At 41.8% G+C, this 17,413-nt stretch overlaps 1 protein-coding gene across 1 annotated transcript in view; it reads left to right on the plus strand.

The window, feature by feature from the left end:
• Positions 1 to 17,413, plus strand: part of EFNB2 (ephrin B2) — a 504,468-nt gene that overhangs the window by 174,004 nt on the left and 313,051 nt on the right. The window lies entirely within an intron of this gene.

Genomic DNA, 17,413 nt, shown 5'->3' on the forward strand with positions numbered 1-17,413 from the left:
AGCTCAACCAAACAATTCCTCTTTTCCATTCTTTTATTTGTACATGCACTTATCAATGAAAACAGTGTTTGCAGGGGAACATTTTATTAAATAGGATGATTCATTTAAGGAGTGTTTCTTAGACTGTGGAATGCCAGTGTATTCCCCTTCCTTTAATTAAGAAAGCAAATAACACACAAGACAAATATCAAAGTGTTGGTTATCTAAAATTACTTGATTATTTAAATTAAAGATAGTTCTAGAAATACAGGAGCCTGGTTGTACCGCCCTTAGAGTAGTACCTTACCACACCTGTACCACTGATTTCAGTGGGACTACTCATGGAGTAAGGTACTAGTCATTGTGAGTAAGAGCTGGAGAATATGGCCTATAGTAGGGTTTAAAGAGATTGGTATTTCAAAGTATTTCAAAGCTGCAACTTTTCCCCTCCAGAAATGGTTTAAAATGAATTTTCAGGCTGGTTTGTCAGTGTTTTGTCTTGATGTACTTATAGGGAGAAGTAACAGCAGAGGAATGAAGTTGAACAGTTGTTTCTGGGTAAAGTCAGAGGGAATTAAAGAGGAATTGTTACCCAGCTTTTATCAAAGGCACCAGGGATCATGTTCCCTTTAGAAGAAACATCAAATTATGTGCTTTGAAAATCACTTTCATATTTTCTTCGACATTTTAGAGCTACAGCATTTTCCAAGGGGTTGTCATTTGTTCCTAAGTGCTGGGTCTTAGCATCAACTTTTTATTTAGTGCAGCAGAAAATACTTAGCTTGCCCTTGCTTTGTTGTGAGTGAGCAGAAGCCGTCAAATGACTAATGCTCCTAGAATTTCACTGAGATATTTATTCTGTTTTTGTTGCTCTAAGGCTTGCACTCTATTTTTTCTGGGGTGGGGTGGGATGTTGTACTGTGGGAAAGGCAATGTTTATTCAGAATTATCTGTAAAAAAGTGGTCTACTAATATCATAATTTACTTGGCCATTCTGTCGCAATAGGACTGGGATTTGTGATGATACCACACTGTACAATGGTACCATTTCTGACAAACCTAACCCAAGATTAATAATTTGCATCTCATCCAAGTGATTGAGTTTATGACTCAGAGAAGAGGAGAGGAAGTAAAATACTCTCAAAATAAATTTCTCAAACTCTGCACAAGATGGTAGATTTATCTCTGTACAGAAAAAAAAAAAAGAACCCTAGCATGACAAATTGCCAAAAGATCCTCCTGAGATGTGCACTAGCACTAGGAAATCACATTTCATCCTTTCCCCATTTTGCAGCATTAATTTTAATCTCTTGAACAGAATATGCAAACAGGAAAGAGAGATTACAGCAGGAAGAAAGGAGTTAAAGAAGTCTTGAAATCCATTGCAAGGCTCAGTGTTAAGATGTACCAAAACACTCAAGATGTTTTTACTTGTTGAGACCTCAGTTTATATATCAATTTTAAAAGATGTTGACTAAAAGTCTCTTACTCGAGGTATAGACTTCAATTTAAAAACCTGGATCTTTAACAGCACATCCAAAGCCAACAGGAAGCACTGTCTCAACTCAGCTCAAAACAAGTGCTCAGGGTGTGTGTTTGTTGATTATGCCATAACATCACTTCAAGCTACTGCTCCTGGGTATGAGGGGAACTGGGGTTGGGTAGGGCATATATCTCCTTTCCAAAGTTAGCACTGTCTCAAGGACTGATTTCAGGCTGTGGCCAGCTATGCAAAGGGAAGAGAGGGTGCAAAGAGCCTCTCCCGTTCTCACTTCCTGTTTTGCCCCAAATCAGGCACAATCACAGCTTGCACTGAGGGGAATGTGAAAACTTGACTCAATTTAATTAAATGCTTAATTTGATTTAAGAGTGTCTTATTTTGTTAGTGTAAACTGGTTCCTATCTGACTTCAGATAAACTGAAATAAGCCTTGTATAAACTTAAATGAGGGTGTCCAACCCTTTTGCACCATTTTAACAACATAGGTTTAAAATCACAGCCAAGTTAAACTGTTGCCATTCTGCAAGTAAACAAGGCATGAGATGCTAGAACCTAGGTTCTCCCATGCCGCTAAGTTATGCCACTTTGTGTTCTAATGTTTTATGCTTTCAAAGGGTGAATATGCCCCAAGGCATTTTTCTCTGGGGGCTCCTCTAGGTTCAGTACACTCCCTCATGGCCCCAAATCCCAGGCTGTGCCTTAAAGACCCAAAATATCCTTGTTTTTATATTGTAAACTTTCTGTAAATTAGATAATATTCTAAACCTTAATTTGCCCTGAGGATAAGCATGTGTTTCTTTCATTGCAGAATTAAAAATTTAGATTAAGACTGCGTTAAACAATGAATATTTTATTCTAGCCCACCAGGAGATTTACATGAACTGCAGACACAATCACTCTATTGCAGCCTAATGTAGCTACAGGTTCCATTACATTGTACATTGCTTCTTGGGCACAAATGGGCTGCCCACTGAAGCAACGGCTATACCACATACTGCTCTGGATCGTTACTAGAGCTGGGTGACATTTCTGAGCCCAAACCTTGTTTTTGGTGACAAATTTAGATTCGATGACAAACGTAGATTCAGTGACATCAAGACATTTTGAAAATTAGTGTGAATTTTTCTAAATTGTTCATTTTGGAAAAAAAATCTGAAAATATTGAAACATTTTGTTTTGACATTTTTGAAATCAAACATCTTGATTTTTTGGTTTGAAATGACTTTTTGGTTCAAAATTCTCTAATTTTATTACAGAAATTCAAATAATTTGAAAATTGTGAACACTGAAATCAAACATTTAGATTTTGTCAAAACCAAAAATTTTGTTGGAAAAAAATCAGTTTAAGATCAAACTTTTCAATTCATTGAAATTTTTTGAAAAATTTCAGGTTTGGTCTGACCCCAAAAGACTTTTTCAAAACTTTTTGGAATTTCCAATGAACTTAAAAATACATTATTCACCTAGCTCTAGCCCTAAAGGCTTGTCCGTCAGTGACCTATGCATGCTCTTCTTACAGAACAGAAAAAGGAGGGGCATATTGGGGTTGAAGTCAGGGCTTAAATTTTCATTGAGTATTTCCTGAAGCCCCCCCAATTCCCCCCCCCCCAATAAAAACTCCAGGGCACAGTGTGGGAGAGGAGCTCAGGACTCCGGGCTTCAGCCATTAGGCTGGTTGGGGGGCTTCTGTCCTGTGGTGGGGTGGTGGGGATAGGGGCTTCTGCCCTGCAGAGTGGAAGGGCTTCAAGCTTCAGCTGTGGGTAGGGGTGGCTCGCGGCTTTAGCCTCATGTGAGGGAGATCAGGGCTTGGGGCTTTAGCCCTGCAGGGTGTGTGTGTGTGCTGGGGCTCCACTCCGGACAGATCCAGTTGAATTTAAGCCCTGGAAGAGGTCATCTCAGGACTCTACCGGCTCCCTATGCATGTCATGCTGTACAGCTATGTGGAAACCATGTTGTTTGTCTGGAGATTCTCTGCCTCAAGACAAGAAGTAGCTTTCCATATTCATCTTCTTCTATTCCACAGACAGGGATATATCAGTAGCAAATTGCTACTTCATCCCCACCACAATGGTTTAAATGGGCTAGCTAGCAGAATGGGAGGATGAGGAGTGGAGGTGAGGCTCCTCTCACATCCCACCCTCCTGCTCAGAGAAATTAAGGTGTGCAGAGCATGTCCTTAATCCTTCATGTCCAGACTCAAGGTCTTAGGGAAGCCACACAGAAGTGCATAGAGGGTTCCCCTTACTCCCTTTGCACATGTACAGCCCAACTAGCAATCTACACACTGATTATTTGTATTCATTCTCAGTCTGTTACCTGACATTGATGCAATCAGAAATGTCAGCTGAAGAGAGTTTATGAATGTGCTAGTAACTGGCTCATCTCTCATGTTACTACTACTTGTGATTTCTCAAAGCCCCTGAAATCTCTGAGGAGCAGTGCCCACTTCAAGGAAAGTATGCGAAAGGAATTTCCCTCTCCCTCCTCCCCATTCCTGCCTTCAAAAGTTCCCAGGACCAAAATCAGAATTATACCAAAATGCATTTTTCATAGCAGTGAGCAAAATTATGCTTCTCATAGGCAGAACTGTGTGTGCAGAGGAAGAAGATGTGTTTGGCCAAGCAAGGTGGCTGTTTAAGGCACATCTCCAAAATGCCTTCTCTGCTTTGTGTCAAACACTGCTAAAAATTCTCTTCTGCCAGAGGAGCATAAAACGTTTTCAGGGAGATTGACTCAGGTTTGGTGACTTGTGTGTGTATGTGTGTGTGTGTGTAAATCATGCTTAAAACAGAGAGCACACCACCTTAACAAAGGAGAATCTGCTGTCCTGCCATAAAGAAGTAGTTCTGGACAATAAGGAATGCAGTCTCGTACAGCCAGTGTAGTCTGATACAAGTTTGTTTAGAATTACCTTTAAATTATGGTTCACTTCACAAAAACATAGCTGTGAGCATTTCAGAATGCAGTCATCAAGCAACTTCTTATGTTTGCCAAGAAAAATAGGCAATTATGAACATTATGTCCAACTATGCATCATATGTGCTCCAATCAAAACCATTTAAATGCAGTCAGGCATTGCTTTCACACATAAAACCCTAGCCCATGCTTGATTATAACTCAGCATACCAGGTATGTAGCCTAGGATGTTGGCCAATAACAATATTCCATTGTCTAAGAATTTTAATCCATGCACCCATATTTACAAATGCCACAATTTTGATTGAAAAAGATTACAATTATCAAAACCCTTGCTGCTTTCACGAGTCTGCCTAAATCTATAAAAGCTTTTTGAAATGAAAAACAAACACACACATAAAAGTGGATTAAAAGGGTTACTGTTAAAAGTTGTAGATTCACAATTGAGCCTACAATGGAATACTTTAAAATTATTATATGAGAAATGTTATTTCTAGTCTTAAACTGCTTCCTCACAGATACATTTATAAAAGTAGATAGCCACTTTTTGGGGGTTCACAAAAACCTTGTGTTTTATTCCTACTACTGGCTCTGCAGTGATACCGGTAACTTTCTAGCAAAGATGCTTGTCACTTACGCTTTCTCTAGTAAGGACATTTTTAGAAAATTTTTAGAAAATGTCCCACTTTTGCTAACAATTCAGCTCCACCAGCATCAGTAGCACTGGAAGCCCCAATGCAGAAGTGCTGCTAGTATTTTTGAACCAGGCTAATTAGAATTGCTCACAGCACAGCTGTATGACATGGTGTTTACAACACTGGCAGTCCAACTGCGCTAGGACACTCAACATTGCAACAGCTGGTGGAGCTGAACCAATGTTAGCAATAGCAGGAGATTTTAGAAATAAGGCTATAATCTGACAATTCTTCTGATTAACAATCAATGATGCTATTTTATTGTTGCAATAGTGTATCATTCAAGAGAATATCCACTAATTTAGCCTTCTAGTAGTATGTAATTCAAGGGTTATATTTCACCAGTATTTGCTTTCCAAATTAAAACAAAAGACAAACAAACAAAAAAACCTTGTCTTGTTATATGAACAACATGATTGGAAATTTATAAACAAACTACTTTGATATCTGTATTTTCAATAACTGGAATACAAAAGGAAAATCCTACCCATGCTATATAAGGGAGGGGAGGAAAGTGGCGCTGAGAAGGCCAAGTAGGTCAAGATGGCTCAGGATGGAATGGTATGCTGTGTAGTATACCTTAATACTACTTCAAAAAGCAGAAGTGATGTGGGGTCATGTGCCCTGATCCCAGATTTGCTGTTTGGCTTATACTGAGCACGCTCACATAGACTGAGCATGCTCAGTAACTCTGCAGAAGCTGGCTGCCCTCACTGTGCCCTCCAGTACTGGCAAGCGTGGCTCCTCTCTGCCAAAAGATGCCATATGTGCCATCTAGCAGCCATGCAGGGAATGGAAACCCACCTTTCTGAACCCTGCCTCTGCCCTCCTCCAAAAGTTACAAAAGCCCTCCTGAAGTGCTTGTATGGAGTGTGTTAGTCTAATATCTTTTTAGTACTAAAGGGTGAATCCTGTAAAATGCTAAGCATTCTGGCTCTGATTCTGTAAAATACATATGCATGTGCTTAATTAACTGTAAGCAAATAAGGTCTGCTGATGACTTCAACAGATGCACTCTCATGGTTATCTTTAAGTGCATGCTTAAGGGCTTTGCAAGATTGGAGCCAGAATGCCCAGCATCTTACAGGGTCAAACCTGAGGAGTGTATCCTCCCTGAATATTCACCCTCACCTTAGTCTACCCGAATCTACTGATAGTACGTATGCCTAATGCCCTGTAGGATTTTTTCTGAACTTTTTTTTTTACAACAGCTGTACATTTTTGCCAAAATTAGAGCTGTATGACATTTTTTGGACAAATGATTTATTCACAGAAAAATGCAGCTTTAGTTGATCCCCCAAAATGTTTTTTTTTATTTCAATTTGCCAAAAAAAATTCAGAATTGTTGGATTCCATTTCATCTGAATCAATTTTTTTGGCAATTGTTTGAAACTGCCAGTGAACCAAAAAATCAGTTATTCATTCAGCTGTAGTCAAATTACTCTTTTCCATGTGCAATATTACACCAGACATACCATGTGGACTATATAGATATACACATAGATTTTTTTTTAGCACAAAGCTTATTGCTTGACTGAAAAATTAGATGTTATCCCCTTGACAGAGTGGACTAGGTCTGGAGGCCCCCTGCTGGATATCTTGTGACCCTGTCTCTCCCCACCCTAGAAAAGAGAAGAGAAGTCCTCCAGGTAGCATAGAGTGGCTATAGGGGAGAAACCAATTAGAGGGACTGCTGAAGTGACCAGTCACGGGCCAGAAGGGCCATATAAAAGGAAGCAGTAGAGGTGGAGTGGTCAGTTGTTGCCTGGAGCTTGAAGAGGGAGGACTGGACAGGACTATGAACAGATCACTGTGGACAGGCTGAGCCCAGAACCTAGCTAGTCCAGATGAGGGTATTGTGATGGGCCCTTGCTGGTCTAGTTGAAGATTGATCCTAGGGAGGGCTGCTGAAAGGACACCAAGTGAAATGGGTCCCTGTTGGATGGTTAAAGAAGTTAGCGCTTCTGGGAGAAAGCCTTGGTGCCACAGACCCATACCAGGGCTTTCAGTAGGAACTAGATACTGTATACCCTGGAGGACAGTGTGTCCCAAAGACCTGCCGAAAGAACTATGAGCTGCAGGGGGCCATGTGCCACCCCCAGACACTTTGGCATCAGCACTAGCTAGCCTGCTTGATGGCCCATTAAGGGCCATCAGCTATACAACTGACCCTTTGAGAGAAGGCAAGGGATATACTTTGACTCAGCCAGGCATGCCTGGGTATGCCTATCGACAGAAAAGGCTTCCAAGCCATGTGCTGGGCAGCTTATGCTGGAAACAAAGGAAGCACAGGCCACATGGCAAAAGACTATAAAAGACAGCTGCATCTTCTTCATTTTGTCTTCAATTCTGCTTCTTACCTCTGGAGTAACCTTTCTGCAAACAAAGCTCTGAACAAAGGACTGAGTGACCCATCCAGGGGAGGACGTTTTCAAGAGGGACTTTCAAGCCAGCAAACTCATCAATACTGCTAAGAACCTCATGAACTTTGAATCTTTGTATGTATGTGACTGCTTTACCATTTAGCATCTCTCTTCTTGTTCTTTCTTTATAACAAAACCTTTAGATTTAGACAATAAAGGATTAGCTGGCAGCATGGTATTTTGGGTAAGATCCAAACTGATACTGACCTGGTAATGTGGCTGACCCTTTGGGGTCAAAAGAACATTTTGTATATGTGAGTAGAGTTTTTTAAATAACTTCTCACTGTACTGGACCTAAGTGATTGGGAGCCAGACAACTGGACTGCAATGAAAGAGGCTGTGTGATTTCTTTTTTGCTTCATGGTAACCAGTGTTGGGTATCAGAAGCACAGTTTGTGACTAATTGGGAGGTTTAACTCCAGTGTTACTCCCAAGACTGGTGGGTATCTTCTCTCTCTTTCGGAGCCTGCCCTGACCTTGGCATTTCCAGTGAGGGCTGCTCCAGACACAACAGGTTAGAGGGTGCTTGTGAGAGGCGAGTGCCACCCCATTGTGAGAATTGAAAGAAATGCAGGCTCACACCCAATCAGAAAGGGGGTGCCAGTGAGGGGTGGGTACTGCCCCTTTCAAAATTGAGTGATTGCAGGCATATATTGGCCAGAGAAGAGGCACCTGAAAGGTGGCTTCTGGCCCTGGTATAACCCTCCTGTGTGATTAACGAGGGGATAGGGCTGACCTAGGAGAGAAGACCTTAAAAACCAGAGGCTAAGTGACCAAAGGGGGCTAGCGAACAGGGGACTTCAAACAGGGGAGTTGGTAACAGGGAGTCATAATGTAATCACTATGGTTAGAAAGTGCTGCATCATCAGTGCCAACACTGCTCCTGTCTCCTCTGCCTGCGCCTCTATCCAGCTAGAGAACCTAACAATGGATGCCTCTACCCAGATCCTGGTGTGGATTTGCAGAGATTGTGGCCTGAATTTCTCACTCACAGAAAGCCAGGCTGCAGGGGTGCGGGGGATGGACAATCCAGTGTGAAAGGTGCCTGCTGACTGAATCTTTCAGGAATCAGGTGGGATTGCTACAGGAGCAGGTGGCTAGACTAAAGATCATCTGTGCCCTCAAGGAATTCATTGAATATTCATACAGAGAAGTCCGAGGCTGAGAAAGCTATCCAGCTACAGAGGACTGCTCTCATACCATGAAGAGAGAAGGATATGGCTCTGTCACAGAGAGGACACTGGCTACTGGTTACTTCTGGTAGCAGACAGTGCTCCACTCCTGCTCCCAACCCACCCACCATGGTGATGAAGAACCATTATAATGCCCTGGCAACAAGTGATGTGGAATCACCCCCAAAGGTAAAGAAGGGGAAGCCCTGTACCCGCAAAACTGGAAGGATCACAGCCACCACTCCCAGGAGGAAACTTAAGATAGTGGTGCTTGGTGGCTATTTTCTGAGGGGGATGGAGGCACCCATCTGTCACCATGACATGGCACCCCAGGAGGTATGCTGCTTGCCATGGCCTATATCTGAGAGTTAGAGGGATTGTCAAGGATCTTCCTGCCCTCTGACCACTGCCCCATGTGTGCACTAATGATACTGTGAAGTATGACTCTGAGCAGATCAGAAGTGACCACAGGGCTTTGGGAGTACAAGTGAAGGAGTTGGGAGTGCAGGTGGTGATCTCTTTGATCCTTCTGGTCAAGGATAGGTGCCCAGGCAGAGACAGATGAATCCTGGAGGTGAATGCTTGGTGGTGAGGAGGGTGTCACCAGAAGGTTTTGGCATCCTTGACCATTGGATGATGTTCCAGGAAGAAGGACTGCTAAGTGGAGATGGGGTCCACCTATCAAGGAAGGGGAAGAGCATATTTGGATACAAACTGGCTAACCTAGTATGGAAGGCTTCAAAATGGGTTTGATGGGGCAGGTGACGAAAGCCCACAGGTAAATCAAAAACATGGAGACCTGGTAGAAGGGTCAGAATCTGGGAGGAGCATGGGCCATTATAACAGGGATGAGAGACAAGAGCAAATATAGGGGGGAAATCAAACAAATATCTTAGATGTCTGTATACAAATGGGAGAAGTATGGGTAATAAGCAGGAAGAACTGAAAGTGCGAATAAATAAATAAAACTATGACATTTTTGGCATCACCAAAACTTGGTGGGATAATATGCATGACTGTAATATTGGTATAGAGGGATACAGCTTGCTCAGGAAGGACAGGCATGGAAAAAAGGGAGGAGATGTTGCCTTATATATTAAAAATATACTGAGCTTGAGATGGAAATAAGAGACAGACTTGTTGAAAAGCTCTAAGGATAAAAGGAGTGAAAAACAAGGATGATGTTATGGTAGGGGTCTACTACAAATCACCTAACTAGGAACATGAGGCTTTTTTTAAAAACAGCTAACAAAATCATCTAAAGCACAGGACTTGTGATGATGGGGAACTTCAGATACCCAGACATGTTAGAAAAATAACACAACAGGGCACAGATTATCCCACAAATTCTTGGACTGTATTGGAGACAATTTTTTATTTCAGAAGGCGGAGAAAGCTACTAGGGGAGGGGATATTCTAGATTTGATTTTAATAAATAGCGAGGAACTGGCTGAGAATTTGAAAGTGGAAGGCAACTTAGGTGAAAGTGATCATGAAATGGTAGAGTTCATGATTCTAAAGAATGGTGGGAGGGAAAATAACACAATAAAGATAATGGCTTTAAAGAAGGCAGATTTTAGTAAACTCAGGGAGTTGGTAGGTAAGATCCCATGGGAAGCAAGTCTAAGGGGGAAAAACAGTTCCAGAGAGTTGGCAGTGTTTCAGAGACATTATTAAGGGCACAAAAGCAAACTATCTCACTGCATAGGAGAGATAGAAAGTATGGCAAGAGACCACTCTGGCTTAACCAGGAGATTTTCAATGATCTGAAACTCAAAAAAGAGTCCTACAAAAAGTGGAAACTAGGTCAAATTACAAAGGTTAACTATAAATAAATAACACAAGTATGTAGGAACAAAATTAGAAAGGCCAAGGCACAACACAAATTAAACTAGCTAGAGACATAAAGGGTAACAAGAAAACAGTCTACAAATGCATTAGAAGCAAGAGAGAGACCAAGAACAGGGTGGGACTGTTACTCAATGGGGGGTTTATTACATAAATAGCAGAAAATGTGGAAATAGCAGAAGCGCTATTTTTTTGTTTTAGTTTTTAACAAAAAGGTTAGTAGCGATTGGACATCTAACATAGTTTTGTTTTGTTTTTAATTGCACATATGATCTAAAATAGGAAAAAGATGGGCTAGTCTGGGCTGTCATTTAATTACCAGGCATTCCGGGAATCTTTGAGAGATGGTTACACAGAAAGATGTGTACAATAGCTGATAAAAAAGGTATTTTAGCAGATATTATCACAGGCAAGGTTGCACAGAGATAGCTGGTTTTTGTTTTATTACACTTAGTTTTGGAATGTAACTGCCAGAAACAGGAATGCTTCCTTTCATTTAGTCTGATTTATCATTACAAGAACTAACAGGGTTCCTTCATAAAATACTAGGGTGCAGCTTTGGCATGACTCCAACTTTAGCTATACTATTTGGTTTATATCACATAATACTAACAACACAATGCTATATACTTGTCAGAGCCGTGTACAAGCATTCATGAATTACTTCTTACAACATAAACTAGCTAAGGAATGGTTTCAGAGTAGCAGCCGTGTTAGTCTGTATCTGCAAAAAGAACTGGAGTACTTGTGGCACCTTCCAGACTAACAAATTTATTTGAGTGTAAGCTTTCGTGGGCTAAGGAATATTATCCCTGTTTTACAGATGGGGAACAGAGAGACTAAGGGCCAGATTTATTAAGGTATTTAGGTGCCTAAAGATGCAGAAAGGCACCTAAGGGAGTTAGATTTGAGGATCTGAGCCATAGTTGCTTTTCAAAAATCCCATTAGACACCTCTCTGCATCTTTTAGCTGCCTAAATACCTTTAAAAATCTGACCGTAAGAGATTTTCCCACAGTGAATTGGTGGTTGTTCTGGAATTAGTAAACAGAAATTGGTGGCTGTGTGCTTAATCCATATTGTTTCTGTGTTTGGATATTGTGGGTGCTGCTGCAACACATTAATAATACAAATTAATGCATTCTTGTTACTTTATGTGGTCTGTATTTCTTTTCTGGACCCTATCCCCAAAATTAACGCTAATAGGATCATAATATTTCTGTTAAGTCTTGCACATACCTGATTTAGGATCTTACTGTGCAATAAAATTCTAAATTTCAGATAAAAAGTTTCACACTATTATTTTTGGAATCATGTTTGAAAGTATTTTAAGCTTTCCAAGAGTTTTTTAAAAAGTATAGGCATTCACCTGAGTCCACTGCTCAGCATTGTATATTTGTGAACAGAGAACAATATGAACTGCAAACTGAACTGTGAGCCTTACAGTAACTTAGGGAGCATAAACTAGAAACAACATGAAAAACAAACCAACGCTTTTACTTGCACCTTGTGTGTAATTGTATTTCAACTCTGAATTTTTCAAAGGTTGAATATTATTCCTTTTGATTCTTAACCACATTGTGTCCCTTGCCTTATTTCTTCTCTTCAACAAATGTCAAGTGGGAGTTGCACAGAGCTGAGAGTGAATATTCTCCTGAGAGCACCCATCTTCGATAAGTGGAACTCCAGATCATATAATGCCACAGGCATAAAAGCAGTTGAAAAAGCAAGTTCAATCTGAACGCTTAATCATTTTCTTTAGAAAAATGAATAAGAAAGTTGAAGTAAGGACTTGACTGAAGTCATCGTGCTTTTATAAAGCATACTTTATTTTTTAATGGTGCTGCATTTACAGTCAAATTAAATCTGTGTCACTGGTTTCACTTTTTAAAACTTTGTTTCCTTTCCCCAGATTTGGCATTTTTATATACATAGGCCAGGCCAAATTTGCACTCTATTTTTGAAAATTACAGTCCATCGAGTAAACTTAAATTTCCCAGTGAATTCTAACAAAAGTTTTCCTATAAGTAAGAGTTATTTAAGCACTGGGAGCCTGACTTGAGTCTTTCTCACACTGATGTATCTGCACTGATTCCAACGGAGCTACTCCTGACTGATACTAGTGCAAGAGCTGAGGATCAGGCCCTGTCTTGTAATATTGATATATAGGGTGCAGTGTGCACATGACAACTGCGACTGTGAAAACTAAAAACACCCACACAATTTCAAAGCTCAGCCAGGTTTATAGAAAGGTAACTAAAGTCTTTGAATTTTCAAGCAAATCTCTCCCTAATTTTGAGTGAACCTGGACTGATTTATTGTTGCATGTGTCTGACATGTAACTAGCTGAAATTCTGCTGTTTTTCAACTATAACTTACTTTGTGTTAATTTGATTTGTTGAACCGGAAACTCAAAGTGAGTGTCATGAGGTAGAACCTCACAGAAATTAAAACCAAAGTAACCCTTATGAAACCCTGAGGATGGAAATTTCTGAGTTTTTCACAGTCTTAGATATAACTTAATCAGGACCAGCGCTAGGGTTTCTTGCGCCCTAGGCGCACGGCCATTTCGCCGCCCCTCGCGCTGATCCCGCAGCTCCGGTGGAGCTGCCGCAGTCATTCCTGCGGAGGGTTCATTTTTCTGTGGCTCTGGTGGAGCTGCCGCAGGCATGCCTGCGGGCGGTCCACCGGAGCCGCGCGAGCAGCCGACCATCCGCAGGCATGAATGCGGCAGCTCCACCGGAGCCGCGGACCAATGGACCCTCCACAGGCATGCCTGCTGCAGGTCAACTGGAGCTGCCTGCCACCCCCCTGGCAAAATGCCACCCCCTGAATAATCCTGGCGTGCTAGGCAATTGCCTAGGCTGCCTAAATGGTAGCGCTGGCCCTGCACTTAATCACCTTCTTAACCCTAGTCTCCTAAATCTGGCAGTTCTCATTCAGAGTAAAACTTCTATTGGTTTCACTGGGAGTTTTAAATGAGTAAAGTCTGCAGGATTTAACTCTTAGGCCTTTGCAGTGGTGCAGAAGGGCAATATTTCTCCCACCTCTTGTGGCACAAAAGGTTCCTTCTGGGGAATATTTCCAGGGTATCAGGTCTCCCCTAGAGGTGCAGAGTTAGCATACCTAGCTCTGTCTACCCCCCTTCACCTCCCACGACTCAGAACAAAAAGATTCTGGAGAAGGAAGTCTGTCCAGGACACTCCTATGCCCTGTCTAATCTTGGGGAGTCAACATCCATAGCATAGGAGTGTGACACTGAACTCCATGAAAGCCTGTAGCTAAGAGAAGTGCATTGTCACTGTCTTCTTAGTCCTTGTGCCTTGCTCAGCACCAGCACAGGAATAAACTGGGGCCTTAGTGTTTAACAGTGGTTTAAATAATTTAAACTAACTTTGTTTTGAAAAACATATCACCACAAAACTCCTCTGCCAAACTTGGCATCTGTTGTGACAACTTTCATATCAACCTTCAGCTTGATGTCCTTCACTCAAGTGGATCTATAAAAGACACAAGTGAATACTCTCAATATGGAGTCTCTTGTTTCCTGTCATCTGGAGTATGAGTTTTATTGTTCTAGGTGACTACTTTTGCTGTCTAGCTTGAAATAGAATTCTTGTAATTGTACTGTTGACTTCTCTGGCCACTTCATGAAAGGTTAGGTGTTGCATAGACAAGACCTCCTTATGGGCCAAATTCATATGCAGGTTCAGCTCGTCAGCCTCAGTACACAGGAGCATCCAGGCGCTGGGCCCAGGAGGCAGCCAAGGTATGGGAGGAAAGCACTGCAAATCATTTAACTCCTAAATCATTTATTTCTTGCTGAAAATAAATAGAGTCTATGACCCCCTATTTTTGGTGACAGAAACAGAGAAGACTTAAAACATATCTGAGCTGGCACTAACTCAATTATACAAAGTGTTAGTTAACAAATCTGATGGTCTTTCAGAGGCTAAACAGAGAGAGAACAAAATGGGAATGGGCTACTGATTACTTGAATTGTGTCTTTTATGTTGCCAAGGAGTTCCTTTCTTAGGGCAATGGACAGGACCATTTAAAAATAAAAAAAATAAACACACACAACTATGCACAGTTTTCTTTCCCTAACCCATATGTCTGATTTTTTAAAACTATTTGTTTTATTGATTTTTCATTTAAGATATTACAAACCATGAAAAGCATATAGCATGACATCTGGTACATTACAAATATATCAGTCTTTCTCTTATTCCAAAAATCTCATACAGAATATTGTCCATCTGTTGGTCTTTCAAAGTCGAGTCTGAGGCAGCAGGTCTCTATCTCTGGATATCCTTTTTAACCCCACATTCTACTAGTGGAGGGCTAAGGAGTTGAATAGTGCGTCATTTAGACTGGCAATTATGCTCTGAACTAGGGTTTAATTCTTTGTACAGAAATGCCTTCATTATTTTTTAAATGTGCTTTGCTCATTATAAATAATGGAATTTGTGCTCCTAAATCCCTAGACACTTTTGAAAATCTCCTCCTGAGTCCAGCTGACAGACATTTTTATTTATTTTGGCTTAGAGTAAATAAACAGAGTCTTTCCCCAAGCTTTGATCACCTTGCAAGTTATTTTAAATTATACAACACAATCAGGGGATTCCTCTTACCAGTCCTCAGCATATGATGCAATACTGTCATCCCAGACCTCAGTCCATTCACCCTCTTCAAATGACACTCGGCACAAAGGGTCCTTGTAGAAAGCTCTGGAAGCCAGAAATCTGGGCTATTTCAGACCAGGTATGGGATGACATTCCTGCCAGCAGCCCTCTCTCTCTTATAATACTAGGGGAATCTAGAATTAGTACCACCACTAATTGCAATGGCAGTAGCGTATTGCCAAGAGACAGTCAGTGAAAACGTAACAATCCACCTGGCAAGTATTTTTGGAGGTATTTTTCATGATTATAATGGAAAGATCACTAGGGTTAAGTAGACTTCTGTGCACCCAGAATTGCAGTCCTTATGTCAATAAAACTGTCATTGTCTGCAATGGGAGTGTTGCTGGCACAAGGACTGTATGACTAAGCTCATACTGGGCTCCACGAGCATAGGCAAGCTTAATTTTGGCATTTCTTACCTTCTGACTTTGCAAACCAGTGGTCTCTGTGTAACTACCTAGGTTTTTAAAAAGCAAACTGAAAAAAAAGGCCAGAAATTCTGTCATGGGGCATCATATTGACACAATTGTTTTGGTACAGGTTGGAACCTTTAGATCCACCACACAGACCTCTGCCATTCAAAGTAATGGAGTAACACAACCTAATATTTCTATGTGGACCAGCACTGGAGGGAGATGTAACACTGTGCCCGCAGGGTTTCACAGATATTTGCTGACAGAAAAATGGTGAGGAATCTTAGATTCCATTCTGGGTTCAGAAAGGGAGTGAATTGGGGGTGGGGCGGGGGCACCGATTTCTTAGCACATTTTCCCCTAAGCTTGACAGCTTCTTCCCCATCCCCTCCAACCTGTCCCAGTCCCATCCCTTCCTCCTACCCCAGGTTTGTTGTCCTGGTCTCATTCTCCTTTGTCTCCCTAGTCCCACATTCCAAGCCTTAGGCTTCTCCTCCCAGTCTTCTTGGCCAGCCAGTCCTAGTCTCCCGCTCTGCATTCACTGTCTAAGTCCCAATCTCCCCAGCCACTCCCAATCTTTCCTACCCCTTGCCCCAATCTCCTTCCCCAGCCAGTTGCAGTTCCCCTTCCCAGTCCTTCATTATATTTCTTTCCCTTCTCCATTGACTGACAGTCCCAGTCTCCCTCCCCAGTTTTCATCCAATCTCATTCTCTCCCCACGTTCTTGTCTCAGTCTCCCCAGTCCTCGGCTCCTCATCCCAGTCTCTTTGCCCAGTCCATCCAAGTTCTCCCCCATACTCCAGTGTCTTGTCAGATCTGTCTTTTCACAGGTATAGCAAGGGGTACATCCTTGACTCAAAGGCCACGCCCCACTATATTTCAAGTTCCTGATCCAATGCATAGGGGCGCTAGAGCTTTTCAAAAGAAAGGTTAACATTTGTTAACATGGTGTGATACAGCATGGCCAGAGGGCAGCAGGAGAGTGTTAGCAGGGAGCCTTATTCCCTGCAAGGGGAGGAAGGTTTGCTATAGATTAACTAGAGCACCTGAAGCCAATTGGAGCACCAGCAGTCAGTCATGTGATAAAAACCCCTGCTTCAGCCAGATACTGTGGGAGTTGGAGCAGAGAGCATTTTGAAGGAGTTGGAACAGAGAATAGTTTTGAAGAGAGACCAAAAGGAAAGTTTGGAGGAGTGCTGCGGAGAGCTGAGAAATCCAAAAAAACCCTAGGTAAGGGGCACCTGGCTTATATAGAAGGAGGGCTAGAAACCTCTTCACAAGCTGAAGGGCAGGAGAGGGAAGTAGCCCAGGGGAAGGAACTGCTAGTTCAAGTGGTTCACCACAAACCTCAGGGCCCCTGGGTTGGGACCTGGAGAAGAGGGCGGGCCCAGATCCCTCCCTTTCCACTCCCCTCCTCAAGGACAATAGTGGGCTAATTAAAATACCGATTCAGAGGCAAGCAATGGCGCCCTGAACCTTCCCCAAAGAAGAGAAAGCGTGAGACCCAGCATAACAGTACCGGCAATTTGACACACTGGGTAAAGCAACATATTTTTCTCTAGCCTCATTCTTGAATGGTTTTGCCTGGAATTTTCTAATCATGCCCCACAAAACAACCTGAGGCAGATGCACATCATAGAAACTAGAGCCTTAATATTTCAAGTTTGTCAAAGATATAAACAACTTAAAGAGCATCTTAAAATGGGAAGTGTTGGGAAACTTTAATAAGTAATGCAACTAACCTTCCCTGTAATGTATGTGTGTATTTGGAGGAAGGAGAGGA

Source organism: Chelonoidis abingdonii, chromosome 1 (genome assembly GCF_003597395.2).
Source record: "Chelonoidis abingdonii isolate Lonesome George chromosome 1, CheloAbing_2.0, whole genome shotgun sequence".
Taxonomy (NCBI): Eukaryota; Metazoa; Chordata; order Testudines; family Testudinidae; genus Chelonoidis; species Chelonoidis abingdonii.